The sequence below is a fragment of the Notolepis coatsorum genome, assembly GCF_963971535.1.
Source record: "Notolepis coatsorum genome assembly, chromosome: 10".
Taxonomy (NCBI): Eukaryota; Metazoa; Chordata; class Actinopteri; order Aulopiformes; family Paralepididae; genus Notolepis; species Notolepis coatsorum.
Window position 1 is genome coordinate 76,663,903 of NC_140174.1, and position 19,930 is coordinate 76,683,832.

Below are 19,930 nucleotides of genomic sequence, written 5' to 3' on the forward strand. Positions count from 1 at the left end.
GTCTTCATCCTCCAGTCAGTCCACTGTTGTTGTATTGAGCTGTACTGTATTGTACCCATTCTGCAATCGTTAATAACGTTCATTCATTCAATCATTCAGCCGGCAACAGAATAATTTTGATTGACAGTCGAGTCTGCCAATTACGTCACACCGCTTGTACCCGCCCTGCTGTTCTTAGCACCAATTGGCAAGCAGCGCTATTCTTTTTTTACATTCCTGAATGCCCTCCATTGATTTTAACGAGAGCTCAGCTCAACGACAACAACAACAGCTCACCGCAGCCGACGAGTGATTACTAGCGCACCGCAGCATGACAACGAGGCATAATGATTTTACTGCAACAAATGTTATAATAAAAGCCTTTCCATACATCTGTCTGATTGAAAACTTTATTAACAGACCGCAGAATGGGCACGCACAACTCGGCACGGACTGAGATATGAACAGTAACGCTTGCTATCTATGTCGTCATCGGACGTTGCTATGTTTGGGTAAATACGCTGATGTGTAACTATATAACGTGTAACTATATAATGTTGATGCCACAAAACGAATGCCTTTGTTAATCATAAGTACTAACTTTGATGCAGTAGTGTGTGTGTAGTGTGTGGGAGCGGCGTTGTTCAAAAGTTTGAACGGGGTGGACCAGATTGACGCGACACAATCCTCTTGGGCAAAACATCACGATATCCACGATACGTTAAAAAAGTGTATCGTTAATGAACTGTACCCGATATTTATATAATATCGTCATATCGCCCAGCCCTAGATCAGGCCCACCACCACTGTGTCGTCAGCTAATTTGATGATTGTATTGCTACTCCGCTGAGCCACACAGTCGTGTGTGTACAGGGAGTAGAGGAGGGGACTCAGAACACAGCCCTGGGGGGCCCCTATGTTGAGGGTGATGGATGAGGAGGTGCAGTTGCCTGCTCTCACCACCTGGGGTCTGCCCGTCAGGAAGTCCAAGACCCACTGGCAGAGGTCATAGTTCAAGCCCAGGTCCCTGAGCTTGGCTATGAGTATGGAGGGGACTATGGTATTGAATGCCGAGCTGTAGTCGATGAATAGCATTCTCACATAGTTCCCCTTCCTCTTGTCCAGGTGTGATGCTGCTGTGTGCAGCACATGGGCTATGGCGTCCTCCGTGGACCTGTTGGGGCGGTATGCAAATTGCAGGGGGTCCATGTTGATGGGGAGGGAGGAGCAGATGTAGCCCTTTACTAGCTTCTCAAAGCACTTCATGGCTATGGAGCTACAGGGCGGTAGTCGTTGAGGCAAGCAGGCTTGGATTTTTTGGGTACAGGGATAATAGTGGACTTCTTCAGGCAGGTGGGGATGACAGCCTGTTCTAAGGACAGGTTAAATATGTCAGTGAATACCGGGGCCAGTTGGTCGGCACAGACTTTTAGGACGCGGCCGGGGATGCCGTCCGGTCCTGCTGCCTTCCTGATATTCACCTTTTTAAAGGTCTGCCTCACCTCATGCTCTGTTACCCTGAACACTGAGTCTCCATCAGCAGCAGACCCCCCCCCCCCCCCATTGCCGTGGCTTGTGGGCTGGTGTTGTTATTACCAGCATCAAACCTCGCATAGAAGGTATTGAGGTCATTTGCTAAGGAGATGTCACTGTTCAGTTTGAGGGAGGCGCCTTTGTAGTCTGTCATCGTTTTGAGCCCCTGCCACATAGCTCTAGAGTCAGCCTGTTCAAACTGGAGTTCAATTTTATCCCTGTAGCGCCGTTTGGCCTCTGTCACTGTCCTCCTTACGTTGTATCGCGCCACCTTGTGGTCATTCATGTTGCCTGCCACTAGGCCGTCGTTGTATGCTTTGGTGCGCGCTCTCAGAGCTTCACGGACGGATTTGTCTACCCAGGGTTTTTGATTTGGGTAAACTCTAATTGTGGTAGTGGGGATTGTTTCTTCCACCAAAGTACGAACATAGTCCAGCACTGTCTCCGTGTAGACATTAATGTTATCTGTGTCGCGGAACACGCTCCAGTCTGTGCACTCAAACGCAGCCTGGAGCGTCTCCTCTGACGTCAAATCCCATTTCTGCACCTCTCGCGAGACTACAGGAGTGCTCTTGATTCTTTGCTTGTACTTTGGTGAAAGGAAAATGGCCGCGTGATCAGACTTACCAAAGCTACTAGCAGAATGAGCCTTGTAGCCACCCTTGAATTGCGTGTAACAGTGGTCTAGGATGTTACCGCCTCTGGTGTTACAAGTCACATGCTGATAGAAGTCAGGCAAAACCTTTCTCAGATTGGCGCTATTGAAATCACCCACTACTACAATGGCGGCGTTAACGTTCGCGGCTTGGATTCTATTTACCTCATCGTGGAGTCTGGAGAGCGCAACACTATTGCTGGCTTGCGGTGGAATATACACTCCGACCAGGACGATCGCCGTTAACTCCCTCGGGAGGAAGAAAGGACGACACTTGATGGTTATATATTCCAGGTCTGGGCAGCAGTGGTTCGATAATTCCTTCACGTTGGCTGGATCGCTCCAATTGTTGTTAAACATGAAGGCGATACCTCCTCCACGCTGTTTGCCGGACTCTGCTGATCTGTCCTTGCGGTGGATGAAGAAGTGATCGGCCGGTTGTATGGCGTGATCTGGGGTTTCTGGCGACAGCCACGTTTCAATGAAGCAGAGAACATTGCAGTCTCTAACGTCTCTCTGGAATTGAATCCTTGCTCGGATGTCGTCCAGTTTATTGTCAATTGATTGTACATTGGCTAGCAATATACTGGGTAGTGGCGTTCGGTGTCGTCTGGTTCTCAGTCTGTTACGGATCCCAGCTCTCTTCCCACGCCGTCTGGTGGTTCCTTTGTTCCTTGGGTCAAGACCTGGTCCTGGTGTTCTCAGGATCTCAACAGGCCATTGCTGCGGTTCAGAAAGCTGATCCAGGGAGTAATCCAATCGGTAAGTTTCCCGTAATCCGATGTCTATAAGTGACTGACGGTCATACACATTAAATGCACCTACTGTTGGTACAGACAAAACTCTTAAAACTATAAATATTAACAAAAGTAAGCACAATCTCGACGGAGCACACAGACAGGCGGCCGGGCATAGCGGTACCATCTTTAAGAACACAGCTGACACGACCACAGCAAGGTAACACAGCCAATAGGACCACAGCAAGGTAACACAGCTGATAGGACCACAGCAAGGTAACACAGCTGATAGGACCACAGCAAGGTAACACAGCTGATAGTACCACAGCAAGGTAACACAGCTGATAGGACCACAGCAAGGTAACACAGCTGACACGACCACAGCAAGGTAACACAGCTGATAGGACCACAGCAAGGTAACACAGCTGACACGACCACAGCAAGGTAACACAGCTGACACGACCACAGCAAGGTAACACAGCTGACACGACCACAGCAAGGTAACACAGCTGACACGACCACAGCAAGGTAACACAGCTGACACGACCACAACATTTTTTTTTTACTTCAAAAAAGATTTGTTAGACTGGCAACCCTCTCAGATCGATTTGAACCATCTGCTCCACTTTTCAAGAAACTAAACATTCTGTCTGTGTCTGAGGTTAATTCTTTACAGATATGTATATTTGTGTACAAATGCATGATTATCACAATCTACCAAATGGTTTTAATAGTTTATTTTATTTTAATTCGGATTTCCATTCATATGTCACACGTCAGTCCAGGCCGGGACCTGTATCCTCCTGAGACCCGGGGGGGGGAAAGTGTTGTCACTTGTATTTTTTTGTGATAATTTAAGTGTTTGGGTGGTAAAGAACACATTTCAAAGATTACATTTTTTTTAACTCTATTAACTCATTCAGCGCCAGTCACGACGATAGTCGGGTTAACTCGCCATCACTTGAGCGCAGACCCGAGTCGGGTTTTAATTGTTTTTTCTTTTATTAGCGATATCCATTCATTTTCATCCATCCAGCCTGATGTTATCGTTGGGAATGGGTCTGAGCTCGCAAAAGGGCAAAACCTTTCTTTTCTGGGACAATCCAAGCTGTGCGGGCGTGGTTTAGATACTCAGGCGAGGTAGGCAGATACACCGATGCATCTGCAAAGCCCCCCCCCCCCCTCAATATGCAATGCTGTTGAACGTGGCATGGACCTCCGCGCCCAGTACTTCAAATGGCGATGAGATAATTGGATTATTTCTTTTGCATTACATCAGATACAAGGTAAGAACACTATATATAAATTTGATCGTTGATCTGATATGTCTTTCTACCGCGATCGCGGCTGAGTGTGTGTGTGTGTGTGGCTGCGGCGGAGCCCCGTGGTCCAATGCTCTTTTCATGTATGCACGAGGAAGGATAATAATGATAATCTAGTGTTGATTTCAGGAAGGTACGATAATCAGGCGAAAGAATTACAACGTGTTTAGTGTATTCCACTAAAATGCTATTATCCGTCTTTCTCTGGAATTACTCAGAGGCACCCAAAGTTATACTCATATTCAAAAGGCTATAAAACGGAAATGTACCGATGAAAAAACAATCTGTTTTGTACATGTTGACTGCATGCAACTAACTGATAATCGACGGGTGTATTAGACCCATAGCTATACTTTAAGATATATTTTAAGGACTCGCAAATCTCACAGTCCCATTGACTTTCAGCGGTGGCACACTAGCGCCATCTCGTGGAATAACCGGTGGCGCTGAATGAGTTAATATTTTACTAAATGTGCACTGTAGTGCACAACCGGACTTCATTGATCATAAAACAATAATAATCTTACATAGGAATTATGAAAATTGCATCCACATTCACAGTCTTTTCACTGGTGTGACAAAGATGAAAAGAAAACGTCAAATTTGATTCTTCTGAATTGTCCCAGTAGCAGGCAGGCCCATTTTCTGAAGACAGGGTATCTGCAGGTTTAGCCCAGTCAGATTTAAGGCTTTTTAAGACTTTTTAATGCCACTCAGAATTAAATTTAATACCAATTTCACGATAACAAAATGGCAAAAATCATGGGTACTCTCAGTACACTCATTCAAGGGTACTACGACTATGCCTGCACCTCATGGTACCAAAGCACCTCAAAGGCACTAAAAACAAGATTACAAACATCACAAAACAAACTGGTCAGACTACTGCTTAACCTCACTCCTAAAACCCACTTTACCCCTGCCCACATTCAAAACCGCTCTTAAAGAGCACCTACGGGAGGCTGCAATTCGAAACTGGCCACTGTAAATGTCCAACCCCCCCCTCTTCCTAATGTACAGTCTCATCCCCATCATATATATATAATATTTTCTGTTATGATCTCTGGGTAACAGTACTGTATATTATTTGCATATCGTATATGTCACAAATGTAACAGTACTACAGTATATACCTGTATGTCATGTATGTCCCTATGCCATAAATGTCATGATGTCATGTATGTTTTTACTGTATTTATTTCTGTATATTTTATTTAATTTTTATTCTATTTTACTCTACCTTATCCTAGGCAACTTGATTGATTTGTGTTATTATTCTAATTCGTGACCTGTCCTGTCTAAATGTTTAAATGTTGAGCGATTTGCAGTGTCAAATTTCCCACGGGATAATAAAAGTATTTCTATTCTATCTATTCTATGTTGTGTATGTCAATATGAATTGAAAATGGGGGACCCTGATGTAAACAAGACAAACGTCTTTCTCTGGTCTGCATCCCCTTATTATTGTGTGTATTGAGCTGTACTGTATTGTACACATTCTGCAATCTGTTAAATAAAGTTTTCATTCATCCAGTTGTTTTGTTTTTGTAGTTTGGTTGAATGAATACTTTATTTAACAGATTTCAGAATGGGTACAATACAGTACAGCTCAATACACACAATAATAAGGGGATGCAGACCAGAGAAAGACGTTTGTCTTGTTTACATCAGGGTCCCCCATTTTCAATTCATAGTGACATTTATGACATGCACAACATACATGACATTTATGGCATAGGGATATACATGACATACAGGTATATATTACCATTACATTTGTGACATACATGATATGCAAATATACAGTACTGTTACCCATAGATCCTAACAGAGTCAGGGAACATCGCTTGAAACACCTCTCCTAGTCCCTCATTTCCATTGTAGGACTGATGCTTTGCGACCGTATTTAGAACCCACAGTACCTCAGCTTCAAGGGTTGGTGTGGAGCCGAACGTTACCCGGACAGGTGCAGATGTAATTGGTGGTAGACCTACCTGTCCCTGAGCAGTTGATGTGTACGGTGTCGGCGTCGAAAATAAATTTGATATTGAAGTTGTCTGCAGGCGGGTTTTTGTAGAGGTAACATGCTTAGCGCTGTGCATGTGTGACTCGACTGCTTTTATTCCCATCGTTCCCAGTTTAAAATCCTTTTTGAAGAGTTTGCAGCGGGCCTCGTACATGTCTTTCACTGGGAGTCCAACCACGGTGCAAACAGAGGGTTTTCGAGCCAGTTCTCATTACATTTGCACTTTCCCATGTTAAATTAACGAGTGCAAATAAATACAAATCAATTAAACTAAACTAAACGTCAGCGTTATCGCTACGGCTTGAATAACGTGTTACCTATGCTCCGGTGTTCTGAAATAGCTCCCGACGGCAACACACATTAAGGACCATAAATTGGTTCCGCCCCACTGCGTACCGTTTGCGTGAAAGAAAAAAAAAGCCTGACTTAATATCTCCCGTTAATAGTTTCCCCCCAGATTTCACAATGAAACATAAGATGACATGGCATGTTTTTAAGACCTCCGAAAGTCGGATTTAAGACATTTTAAGACAAATTAAGGCCTTAATAGTTGATAGTTGAATTTAAGACTTTTTAAGACTTTTTAAGGTCCCGCGGACACCCTGTGAAGAGCATCCAGAAGACTGATGGTCTTTATCAACTTCATCTGACCCTTCGTCTTTCGTCTCTCACACTCTGACATAGAGCTGTCTACTAAATAAATATGAAACAAACATACAGTAAGTCCTGATGTGCACTACAGTGTACATTAATCAATTAATGTTTTTCCTCTGAAAATAAATATGTTTAACTCTGACAACTCTCTCAAAATGCTCCTTAGATGTTTACTTACTAAAAACAATCAAAATATAACATTCAAAAACATTTTAAATATGAATATCATGCTTATCTTAATTTTTTCCGTGCAATGTGCCTTTTGTGTTGGCAGCCATTTTCAAAAGACAAAAAAAGACAAGTTTGCATGGTCACACCCCAACACATGATATATCATTGGAAAGCCACGGTTGTGCTCTGTAAGGAACATCGGGACTCAATAGAGTGACATGTATAGTATTAGAGGAATCAAGCTAATGTGCACTACAGTGTACAAAAATGTATTGCTGGGTCTCAGGAGGATATACCTTATTGTGGTACTTCTCTTAGGCAGTTCTCAGTGAGGTATAGAGGGTCCAATCTTTGGAATGCAGCTGATCCTATGCTGAAGAAATCTCCATCTCTGCTTATTTTTAAAACAAACAAATACAAAGAAATGCTCATATCCAAAAAGTAGTAGATAGATAAATAGGTCATACATGTATGCATTTGGTTATGTAGGTGGGTAGGTTTGTAGGCACGTGGGTGGGTGGTATTATGTACGCAGTATATATGCATGTATGTACTGTGTGTATGTATGTTTGTATTTACACATATATTTTGAATATATTACTGGTATTTTTTAAATAATATGTATATTTTTGTATGTTTGATTTGACAAAACAGGGGAAGTTCTTGATAAGCCTCTAGGTGTCTAAACTTCTCCTACACAATATGGTCATTATGTATTTCTTTTATTTTCTTTTATTTCTTTTATTTATTTCATTTATTTCATTTATTTCATTTATTTCATTTATTTCATTTATTTCATTTATTTCATTTATTTCATTTATTTCATTTATTTCATTTATTTCATTTATTTCATTTATTTCATTTATTTATTTTATTTATTTTATTTTATTTATTTTATTTATTTTATTTATTTTATTTATTTTATTTATTTTATTTATTTTATTTATTTTATTTATTTTATTTATTTTATTTATTTTATTTTATTTATTTTATTTATTTTATTTATTTTATTTATTTTATTTATTTTATTTATTTTATTTATTTTATTTATTTTATTTATTTTATTTATTTTATTTATTTTATTTTATTTATTTTATTTATTTTATTTTATTTTATTTATTTTATTTATTTTATTTATTTTATTTATTTTATTTATTTTATTTATTTTATTTATTTTATTTATTTTATTTATTTTATTTTATTTATTTTATTTATTTTATTTATTTTATTTATTTTATTTATTTTATTTATTTTATTTATTTTATTTATTTTATTTATTTTATTTATTTTATTTATTTTTATTACAAATTACTTTTGTTTAACTCTTTGTGTTAATAAATAAAAACAAACAAAAAAAATAATACAAATACAAGGTAACATGACTGACACGACCACAGCAAGGTAACACAGCTGACAGGACCACAGCAAGGTAACACAGCTGACAGGACCACAGCAAGGTAACACAGCTGACAGGACCACAGCAAGGTAACACAGCTGACACAACCACAGCAAGGTAACACAGCTGACAGGACCACAGCAAGGTAACACAGCTGACACAACCACAGCAAGGTAACACAGCTGACAGGACCACAGCAAGGTAACACAGCTGACAGGACCACAGCAAGATAACACAGCTGACACAACCACAGCAAGGTAACACAGCTGACACGACCACAGCAAGGTAACACAGCTGATAGGACCACAGCAAGGTAACACAGCTGACAGGACCACAGCAAGGTAACATGACTGATAGGACCACAGCAAGGTAACATGACTGATAGGACCACAGCAAGGTAACACAGCTGACAGGACCACAGCAAGGTAACATGACTGATAGGACCACAGCAAGGTAACATGACTGATAGGACCACAGCAAGGTAACATGACTGATAGGACCACAGCAAGGTAACATGACTGATAGGACCACAGCAAGGTAACATGACTGATAGGACCACAGCAAGGTAACATGACTGATAGGACCACAGCAAGGTAACATGACTGATAGGACCACAGCAACACAACTGCAAGTTTCCATATAGGACAACGCGGATGGAGTCGAGGTGTCAAGCCGACACGAGTCTAAATTGCGAAATGGAAAGCAGACGTTTTTTCCCCGTGCAAAGTAACTGGCCAGGGGAACATGTAACAGTAATATACTCACACAAGCTTTGTCTTTCCCTGCTGACACAACCCAGTCAGTCAGCAGCTCTGCAGCCTACATGTAAACAGACACTGTGTCTGTGAAGACCCTGTTATTTATACACCTTGACATGGGGTCTGGGCTTCAGGTTGCAAGACCCTGGACAAGAATAGTCCCTTTAGCCCACGTGCGCTGACGTGTGTGTGTGTGTGTGTGTGTGTGTGTGTGTGTGTGTGTGTGTGTGTGTGTGTGTGTGTGTGTGTGTGTGTGTGTGTGTGTGTGTGTGTGTGTGTGTGTGTGTGTGTGTGTGTGTGTGTGTGTGTGTGTGTGTGTGTGTGTGTGTGTGCGCGCGCTGACGTGTCCTCCTGGTGATAAAGTGCACTTCCTAAACAACCAGTGACAGTGACTCTGTGATTTCCTCCTCAACACCCTGGGGCTCAATAATACCATCAATCTGTGACTTCACACGGAAGTGCAATTACAACCCCCAACCAAGTGCAGCATGTATATCTACTGCACCACAGGAAAGATTATTAATTCATTAATAAAAATAATAATAATGATAAATAAATAAACTCTTCAATGGGGGGGGGGGCACATGCCCAGTCAACCATCTAGATGTGAATCACTTCACATCTCATAAAAAGAGGATTACATGTCAGATTAAATCAAAGCCTATGGTTACGTCAGCAGTTTTTGTTTGCATCATATACACGCACACACACACACCAGGCCAGAGCAGAGGGCTTATGTCATAATCAGCCTCAGCATCACAACTGCTCTTACAGTGTTACAGTGCGTAACAAGAGATTTACCAGCTTCACTTTAGCTGCACCTGCTGCAATTATCCCGTTAGGGGCAGCGTTACCATGGCGACTCCTCCCAATAAAACATACCATAAACGCAGACTTGGCTCAACTATTTGACATTCCCCGGGGGCGCCGACCTGACCTTGGATGTTCAAACAGCGTTTCCGATGCTACGAGAAGGACATAGTTCCGACCAGACCGAGACAGGGTTTAGTTGTCCTAGAATGACAAGACGAGGAGGAGACATTCAACACTGGGAGAGCACTTCTTACAATGCAATGTTGCCCCCCCAGTAGTAAAGACATGTGTGTATGTGTGTGTGTGTGTGTGTGTGTGTGTGTGTGTGTGTGTGTGTGTGTGTGTGTGTGCGCACGTGTGTGTGTGTGCACACGCATGTGTGTGTGTGTTTCCAGTGGTAAAGGGGAAGCCATTTTCAAACAGCAATTCTAGTAGTTCTCTGGGAAGCAATGGAGCATCAGGCCCCTTCCGGAATGCATTTCCTGTTTACAATACAGCTGTGTGTGAAATGCAGCCCATCCTTTTATGTAATATGTAAAAATAGATACATAAATAAATGATGAGAAAAAGAAAAGAGGGAAGGATAACAAAATATTTGAAACGTGAGATGTATAGTGTGTATATATGGTGTATGTATGGTGTATTAATGGTATGGATGTATGGTATGAGATTTATGGTGTGAGATGTATGGTGTTAGATGTATGGTGTATGAGATGTATGGTGTATGTATGGTGTGAGATCGATGTATGGTGTATGTATGGTATGAGATGTATGGTGTATGTAATTATGTATGGTATGAGATGTATGGTGTGAGATATATGGTGTGAGATGTATGGTGTATGTATGGTGTGAGATGTATGGTGTGAGATGTATGGTGTGAGATGTATGGTGTATGTATGGTGTGAGATGTATGGTGTATGTATGGTGTGAGATGTATGGTGTATGTATGGTGTGAGATGTATGGTGTATGTATGGTATGAGATGTATGGTGTGAGATGTATGGTGTATGGTATAAGATGTATGGTGTATGTATGGTGTGAGATTTATGGTGTATGTATGGTATGAGATGTATGGTGTATGTATGGTATGAGATGTATGGTGTGAGATGTATGGTGTATGTACGGTGTATGTATGGTGTGTCCTCATAGACATTCTAATGAATTACCTGCTCACTCCCTCACAAAACTCCCATTGTAGCAGCATTACATTATGACAGAATTCATACGAGGGCTGAGCTGCACTCATGCCAAAGTAAACAAGCCCTCTTGAGAGTGGTCTGTGTCCGGGTAGCTAACAAGTCACGAGAGCTCATAAGAGGCTAATAAAGTCAAGGGTGATAAGAACCGTCCTCATCTGATAGCCATATGCCTACTGTAGGCTATATATGAATATTTTGGAACCTATGGGACCTGTTCTAGTGACTGGCTGGTCCTTAAGGTTCTCCCGAGTTTGATTGGAACAGGGTAAATTTGCATTTTGCTATGATTAATTAACTCCAACAGTCCTTAAAGGTTGAGATTCTCCCCTTTGTTGCAGAGTTTAAAACCTTGATCTCCAACCAACCTTGTTTTATTTGATTTGAGTAAAACCTTTTACATTTCACCTGCCAAGATAAAGGGGGGCTCTGCTGCAGTCTTTGTCTGAGCTTTACAAGGAGAAAGGGCTCAGAGGTCTGCTGACGGGGCCGGCCTCTTCAAGGGGCGTGTGAAAATGTCATCTTGGCACAGGCTCTTAAGCAAACCGCTGAGACGTCTGTGTGGAACATGGTCAACAGAGATATTGACACAGCACCAGCAGAACCAACATGCAATAAGACACTATCTGAATGTTCACGTCTTATCTCTCTAAGAAAATTCTGAAAGCAGGTTGAGTTGAATTACAAGAATTATTATGGGGCACTGCGGCTGGTAAAACATTTTAATTTCCCCCATCAGTTCAAACCACCGTGAGAGGTTTATTCCAGCCAAGCATGCGCATCGAGCAGAAATAGCACAGTGACTCCGTTCGTGAGTGAGTAAACAAACAGGCGAGGCCCACTAGACGCTGAAGGTGATTTGAAAAGAGCTGCTATAGATTGCGTGTCGTCAAACCCGCATGAGAACTAGCTGATGCTCAGCCCACGGCCTCCAGCCGATACAATGGGTTTTGAACGCGGGAGGGAATGGCTTTTTGCCACATCTGATGCAGCATAGCGGCCCGGGGTAGCGGCTCGGCGTAGCGGCTCGATGTAGCGGCTCGATGTAGCGGCTCTGCGTAGCGGTTCGGCGTAGCGGCTCGATGTAGTGGCTCGGCCTAGCGCGGCTCGGCGTAGCGGCTCGGCACGCTCCCTCTCTGGCGTGCAGCTAGTTCAGCTGAGCGAGTGGAGGATGCTGCCCTCATGCTTGGCTGCCCCCTGTATCTCTGACCTACTTTCCTCTCTCCCAGTGCACCCCCAGCCTCCCATCCTCCTCCTCAGGCAGGCAGACAGGGAGAGAGAGAGAACCATAGAACACAGACTCTCTCTACCTCTCTACTGTGAGCCTGGCCTTGCGAATGGGGGAGGTGGTGGTGGTGTGTGTGTGTGTGGGGGGGGGAAGGGGGTGTCTGCATTAGAACTGTTAAATGGGTCTCCATTTTCTCCATTCGACTGCTCCAAAAGTGAAACAGCTTGCAGCACAGCCTGCTCTCTCTCTCAGCTTCTAAAGGGCTAGTGCTCATCGTCGCCCCGGAGACGCACACTCTTTTGCTTTTCTAACTGCACGTTGTTTTTCATCAAAGCTGTCAGGGACCACACCTTAACCTGACATCTTTAGCCCGAGGACAGATAGACTTGAGAGAACACATGTTGTGGCTCTACTGTAGAGTAGGTAAAATATCCAAACCGCTGAAGACTATTCTTCTTGAGTCGACAGTGTGGAGAAGCAGGAACGCGGGACATAATTATTCTTCCCGTGTCGTCATGGCAAAAGGAAGTAATGACCTCGGACGCCGGAGCTGCTGCATGTTCCAATATGTACACAAGGCCCGCAGCAACGCTCAGGTCCGGGACCCCCCCCCCCCCCTGTTGTCAGTCGCTCAGGTCCAGGACACCCCCCCCCCCTGTTGTCAGTCGCTCAGGTCCGGGACACGCCCCCCCCCCCCCCCCCCCCCTGTTGTCAGTCGCTACTGTAATGAACACTAGTGGTGCAATGAGCCGAGGTCTTCCGTCAGCATGGTGCCAATTAACTACGTACAAGAATGTGCTTTTAAAGCCCACCGTGGCATTTCTTCTTCTGCTTTAACAAGGCTTTGTGACTGTCTGGGTCATTTATTTATAGTGCATTTGAAAATCCCAAGACAAGACCCCACCCCTTATTACAGACACACACACACAAATGTCACACACACACACACACACACACACACACACACACACACACACACACACACACACACACACACACACACACACACACAGGGGCAGTACTATTTTGCTGTGCTGGAAAAAAACTGTTTGATTGTTGATTTCCTGCAATGTTTGCCAATATCAACAACTGAAAGGAAATCAAATGTAATCCATTGAGACTGTTGATGTTGTCAAGTCGAAAATTATCTATAGCCTCCTTGACTTTATTACTTTTGACATTGTCTTGGCAGAAATGTATAAATGATGTGAACTGAATGCATTCAAGTGGGTGGAATGCAACCACGTTATTTGGGATAAACCCTCTAATCAGCTGATGTAACTGACTTGGAAGAACTATTCAGGTTGAATTAACTAAGGATCCACTTTGTTAGAGGAGGGTCCTACCTCTGTGACTGCATACCCAGAACCGTTGTAACTTGCAGGGGGAAATGTGCGGTGGGACAGGGGCCTCGCCCCTCTGAAGGGCCTTGCGCTCCTGTTGTAATTTTATTATTCTTAATATTAAAGGGGAAATATTTTGCATTGTTTTTACATAATGAGGACAAGACTTTGTCAATGTTAATTATGTGCATTGTGACTTTTCTGCAGTTCAGCTGTGTATGTGCATGTGAACTAAGATATATTTTTTTGTTGAACCTATGTTTCTGACAAAAATTGTAACAACAAGATTGCTATGCTATTGCTGGATCTGGAGTCTATTTGATCTGCAACGTCTAGTCTGAATTAGGTTTGGGCGGTATTATTTTTTTCACACCGTCATATTTTGATGACATAATACCCCGGTATACGGTATATGACGGTATGACTTTCATTTTCATCAGCGGGGGGGCAACCCGTGTTACCAAGTAAACAAATCATCGTTAGCTCTCAGTCTCAGAATGGTAGTCAGAAGGGGATCATCCCTATGTTCCCCGGGTCCCGTTAGCATGTAGCCTAGCCATGGCAGACTATTTGATTCCTTAACGGCTCGAAATTGCCTGGGTTTTGGTCATATGCTCCCGAAATGCTTGCGCTGTTTGGCTACTTCTATGTGCAGTGAAAACTACTCGAATGCTTTATAACCTAGTCATTGATTTAGTTCAGAGTAATCTAAGATTAGCCGCAGAGCTAACGCTAGTTAACGTGAGCTAGCGCTAGCTAATCAAGCTCACAGAGAGAGATAAACAGCTGACAGCGGATAGTACAGGACAGTACAAATACAATAAAAAAGCGGGTGGGGGCTGTTGTGTAAACCTTGTACTCTTTAGTTCACATATAATAAGAGACGGATTATTTGCTTGCTCCACTAGTGCACCACAACAACACACATCAACTCTCGTCACAACGCTTTACGGTATTTTCACAGCACTGTCGCAACATTACCGTAAAACGTGAACACCGTTGTGACCCACTCGCTCCACTAGTGAGGGTGAGGACTGGAAAACTCCGTTTCACTGTAAAATAAACTGAAGCGCATCTGTGATTTTGACGGTGACAGACGGTATTGATTTTCAATACCGTCGGGATTTCTAAATACCCTGGTATACCGTAATACCGCCATACCGCCCAAGCCTAGTCTGAATGTTGGATCAGAATTTAATTTGACACTACAGGCTCGCGCACAGGCACAGAACCAGCCCATTGAGAACAGGACTGAAACAGAGGTATAGAGGCTGCTAGAATGAGAACAAGACTGAAACAGAGGTATAGAGGCTGCTAGAATGAGAACAGGACTGAAACAGAGGTATAGAGGCTGCTAGAATGAGAACAGGACTGAAACAGAGAGGTATACAGGCTGCTAGAATGAGAACAGGACTGAAACAGAGTGGTATAGAGGCTGCTAGAATGAGAACAGGACTGAAACAGAGGTATAGAGGCTGCTAGAATGAGAACAGGACTGAAACAGAGGTATAGAGGCTGCTAGAATGAGAACAGGACTGAAACAGAGGTATAGAGGCTGCTAGAATGAGAACAGGACTGAAACAGAGGTATAGAGGCTGCTAGAATGAGAACAGGACTGAAACAGAGGTATAGAGGCTGCTAGAATGCATAATCTGAGTGGGAGTTTCAGTAATAAAAAAAAATTCAAATACATGTCTAGGGGACCTCAAAGACATTGAAAAGGACAAAAAATGTCCCCTTTAAAATAATTTATTTTCTTTTTTGTTTCTGTAAAGTACTAACGAGTCGGTCGCAGTCAACCAGCACCTGCTAACGGGTCTGACCCTTTACCTCAGTTGGTTAGTGCGGCCGCCTGTGGTCCCAGGTTCAAATCCACTCGGTTACATTGGTGACAGCGGTGGGATCTGACTGCCCTGTGAATTTGTATCCAGGTTCACGTAGCAATGTGGGTGGGATCTCAGTGCCTTAACCCTGGAAAAGTGCGCACAGGGACGAAAGAACTTGCGAGGATGCACTTCTCGGGGGAAGGACAACTCTAAACTACTAACGAGTTGGTCGCAGTAAACCAGCACTTGCTAATGGGTCTGACCCTTTACCTCAGCTGGTTAGTACGCCACCTGTGGATCCTATGGTCCCAGGTTCAAATCCACTGGGTTACATTTCTATCATCACTTCTATTCACATGTCAGTCGTCGTCATTGTTGTGTGCCAGCCAGTCAAGCTTCCAGTCATACATACTATCAAATGAGGAAAACTCTGTCCGTCTGTCTGCATCCACTTTTCCAGTTGTGGCGCGCACATCCCTGGGTATGGACTAGTCACATTTAATGAGCAAAACTGGTCTCTCTCTCTCTCTCTCTCTCTCTCTCTCTCTCTCTCTCTCTCTCTCTCTCTCTCTCTCTCTCTCTCTCTCTCTCTCTCTCTCTCTCTCTCTCTCTCTCCATCTCTTATGTGACTTGAGATTATTATTATTCACACCATTGCTTGTCCCAGGCGGGAGTGTAGTGCCTGTGCGACTCGTGCAGGATGCACAAGTTAGCTAGACGCACAAGTTAGCTGGATGCATAAGTTAGCTAGACGCACAAGTTAGCTAGACGCATATGTTAGCTAGATGCACAAGTTAGCTAGATGCACAAGTTAGCTAGATGCACAAGTTAGCTAGATGCACAAGTTAGCTAGATGCACAAGTTAGCTGGATGCAGAAGTTAGCTAGACACACAAGTTAGCTAGACGCACAAGTTAGCTAGATGCACAAGTTAGCTAGATGCAGAAGTTAGCTGGATGGCGAAGTTAGCTAGACACACAAGTTTGCTAGATGCACAAGTTAGCTAGATGCACAAGTTAGTGAAGCACTGTGAAGCAAGGGTGTGCAATACGTTTTTATCTCACAATTATCTTGTTTTCATAATCGTGGGAAGCCAAAATCATAATTGAAATTGAAATTCGATTCATCGCCCAGGCCTACCATACAGTGACCTAGGGGGCTTCACCTAGAGTGAAAATTATTTTTCAATGCTCCAAAGCGTTTTCACCCATCATCAATCAGTATCCACTTTGTGGACTGGTCGTTGTACATCTCTCTGGTTTACTGTAGTTGGGAAGTATGCTAAGACATGACGTGATGCATCCCTCCTGTAAATGCACTGATTGTGGTGCTGACCTCTGCTGTATGCTGTTGTTTAGTAAAAACTATTTCTCTCGTCTTTCCCTTATTAGTGCCTTCTAAGATTTGAGTCTTGCTATGGGTCTGATGGGTTACCCATCTGTGTGTCTCTCTCTCTCTCTCTCTCTCTCTCTCTCTCTCTCTCTCTCTCTCTCTCTCTCTCTCTCTCTCTCTCTCTCTCTCGCTCTCTCTCTCTCTCTCTGTGTCTGCTCCCCGCCCCCCCCCCCCCCTGAGTGCATGCTATCCTCAAATCTGGAGAGGATAATTCATTATTTGTGATCTGTCATTTGATATGTTTATACTGACAATATTCATACTAGTTTTAATATACAGGTTGATTGCTTCCCCCACTTTTTACTGAACCAGAGTTTTGAGTGAAAGAAGGAATTAAAGGCCTGGCTGGTCCCAAAATGCTCCGGCTCCAGCTGTGTGGGTGTGGCCTTATTCGTGCCCACTTCACTCATGCTTCATGAATCATGTTCACACAGGGCCTCGCACCCGCCCTATGATGGCTCTGTGCATATTAGTGCATCCATTAGTACCAGCGCATACCAAAAGAACTGTAGAAACTTGTAGATGTCTGGACCTATCAAAACCTCAACATATCCACACAAAAAAATCAAGAAATAAATAATTATAAAATTCATCTTCATCTCATTCCATTCCTTTCAAATACTATGGTCAATCAACACAAGGATGAGGGCCAAATCAAAAACAGGAACGACATGCTCCTTCAGAAGAAAGAAATGCATTTGAAAAAGATAAGGAAAATAATCTAGCCCGGTGGCGCGCTGCTTAGTTCTACATCCACTCCCTGAGCGCGCACCGCTCCTCTCGACACAAGGGAGGAGAAGGTGTGTCCGCGCCTCCATGGTAACGAAATGGAGACCGGACTTGGCTTGGGTTATAACATTATATCCATTCCAATAAATGAATCCATTCCACCAAACCTCTGTCGGTTATAATTAGTTGCACATACATTAAAGCAATTTTCTGCGTCACTTGTTTTCGCACGGCAAGGTAGGGGGCTGGGTGCAACAATGGACCGCGATGAGTGGATCCATTGCGTGCGCGCGTCATTTTTAATCACGCATATAGATTAGAAGAACCAGATCCACGTCCGACACCGAAGAGGATTTACACCCATATGTGTGTTGGATGAGCAACACCGGTGCAATGGCCGCCTTTAAAGCTCGCCTGCACAGGCAGCGACAGGAGGACGCGTCTAGAGGCAGCAGCATCCCAATATTTATCAGATGAAAGATGGGCTTCATGGCGTTTGCGCATCATCTCCATTCTCTCCAGTCTTGTAATAATAACACACAGTGGGCCATGGATGTTAAATGAGCATTGGCGTAGCGTGTATATGACAATAAATGCAACACACAAAGGGAAATGTTAATCTTGAAAAGAGCGTCTCTCTATATCTTCGCCATAATAATAACTAGTATGATAAAAGCCCCGTGGGACATCAGATGCAAGGAATTGGAGAACGGTCTAGAATAACGGGAGGAGGGGAAGCAACGCTTAAAAGCCCTACATTCGTATAATTTATTATATAGTCAACAATATTCACGCTCATGTTGCGTTGAAATTAAAGGACACAAAGGAGATGATTATTTTGCCTCAATCCGGAGCCAATGTCATCAAATAATGTCGTATTATTCGGTGCCGCTCGTAATAATGCGATTAGAAATATTCTGCTGGAGTAATCTCGTTAGTGCGTGCGAACATCGTCCATATGGCTGAACCGAAATCGTGTTGACCTGCTCGCGGATGATGAAGATATTTCGTCCATGGTGTGCAATATGCCATGTTTCTGGATATCCCGGTGACTTGTTTATAGTCTGCTGTTGGACCAATAATGGCACCTACAATAATACGTTTTATTGTTACACATTAAATAAGAGCAGCAACGCACATAATAAACTGCCATCCTCAAGTCTATTATTCCAAATGTTTGGAATAAATCATTGTCTACAAACCCTGGGTAATTTTGTTGTCACACATGTCAAGATATCAGTCTTCAATATTGTGGGGGTAAAAATCTATACGCAAACAGGCCCAAACCTCTCCCACCTCATGGGGAAATAATATATAACTGACAAGAGGAATGCCGATTGAGAATTACGACGCTCCTGCCAGCACGCAGCATCTGACACGCATCGCAACCGTGCGCTGTTTTTCTTTAGTAAGAGCACGGTGTGACAACATTAGGTTTAGATTGCCCTTAATTGTAAAATGATGTTGTTTTTCGTACCTGTGTGCAGACAGCGGTGTTGTCTCTCTTCAGCAGTAGTCGCTCACCGAACGCACGGGTTCTCCACGCAGTTCACCAAAATGCCATAGCGCGGGAGGGGCGCTGCAGAGCACAATTGTGATTGTGTGTGTAGAAATGCAACCTGTCTGCACTCAAATGGACATTGGTTTGGATCGATTTGGTGACCAATGCTGTTAAGTTTTGACCAAAAAAAGGAAAGTTAAAACATAAATTCACATACTGCTAAGCCATAATAATAATAATAAATCTTTTTTCACAAGCTGTATTACTGCATCATACACCCCCCTGTATAGCTCAGGAATGATTTCTAAAACAACTTTCTTATTAAAAGGCATATTCAGAAACACAGCGATAACACAGGCTACAACCTATAAGAAGCAAATGTCCACTTGTTATATTATATAAATATTATTATAAAGTAAATGAGCCATTGGGAAAAGCACATAAACATACTTAAAAGTGCATCCAAACCTAACCGCTTGCTGTTGGTGTAGGTCCTACAGAGGTTTCAGGAGTGGCCCCATTGACATAGCTTCAGGAGTGGCCCCATTGACATAGCTTCGTGGCAAACTAGCCAGAGGAGCTGCAGATGTCCAGCATGTATGACGGTCCAGTATGTATGACGGTCCAGCATGTATGACGGTCCAGCATGTATGACGGTCCAGTATGTATGACG

General features: G+C 43.1%; 1 protein-coding gene across 11 annotated transcripts in view; it reads right to left on the reverse strand.

Moving 5' to 3' along the window:
• The window catches only part of LOC311235751 (microtubule-associated protein tau-like), an 82,456-nt gene extending 63,159 nt beyond the window's left edge, over positions 1-19,297 (reverse strand). For all 11 annotated transcript variants that reach the window (XM_084323227.1, XM_084323222.1, XM_084323230.1 and 8 more), the window contains exon 1: positions 19,234-19,297. The gene's annotated coding sequence lies outside the window, so the exon portion shown is untranslated. The remainder of the gene's footprint in view (positions 1-19,233) is intronic.
• Positions 19,298-19,930: the final 633 nt, after the last annotated feature.